The sequence below is a fragment of the Euprymna scolopes genome, chromosome 31, assembly GCF_053919585.1.
Source record: "Euprymna scolopes isolate OS-2025 chromosome 31, ASM5391958v1, whole genome shotgun sequence".
Lineage (NCBI taxonomy): Eukaryota > Metazoa > Mollusca > Cephalopoda > Sepiida > Sepiolidae > Euprymna > Euprymna scolopes.
In genome coordinates, this window is record NC_136512.1 from 87,686,905 (window position 1) to 87,687,734 (window position 830).

Here is an 830-nt window from a genome sequence, read left to right on the forward strand (position 1 = left end):
ATAAGTCAACTGAATTAAAGGAAAAAATTATAAGATGGTCGACATCATGAATTTTGGAATGTAACTTTTTGTCATTTATTCTCTCTCTCTCTCTCTCTCTCTATATATATATATATATATATATATATATATATATATATATGGACGGACATCATATACATGTATGTGTGCGCGGCGCGCGTGTGTGTGAGTCGGTTTTTCCCACTGAATGTAACAGTTAGAAATGTGAGACTTGTAATTGTATGCTCCTCTCAAAAGCGGCTTAGATTAACCACAAAAAAAAAGAAGCAAGCTTCAACACACAACTTTGTTGTCTGATATATGTGTGTGGCAGACGGTGACAGTCAACTGCTGGCCTGAAAAGTCGTCTTCGGGCGCACAAACGTGGTTTGGGTGTGGCTGACGATTAACCTAAAAACTATTATGAGGTTGGTGGCGAACATTGGGATTGCTAACGTCTATAGAGACGAAGCAATTGCCATGTATATATATATATATATATATATATATATATATATATATATATATATATGTATATATATATATATATATATATATATATATATATATATATATATATATATATATATATACTGTAAATTACGCCAAGTCCGGGGTAATTGTGCCAACTAGCTAAAAATGCTCTTTTGGCAATGACGCATATAAAGAGCACTTTTATTTTAGTTGGCGCAATTGCACTCGGATTTGGCGCAATTACCCCAAAGTACGATACATATATATATATATATATATATATATATATATATATGATGTCCGTCCATCGATTTCGATGAGTACCACGAAACACCACTTATGATGATGTGAGTCGG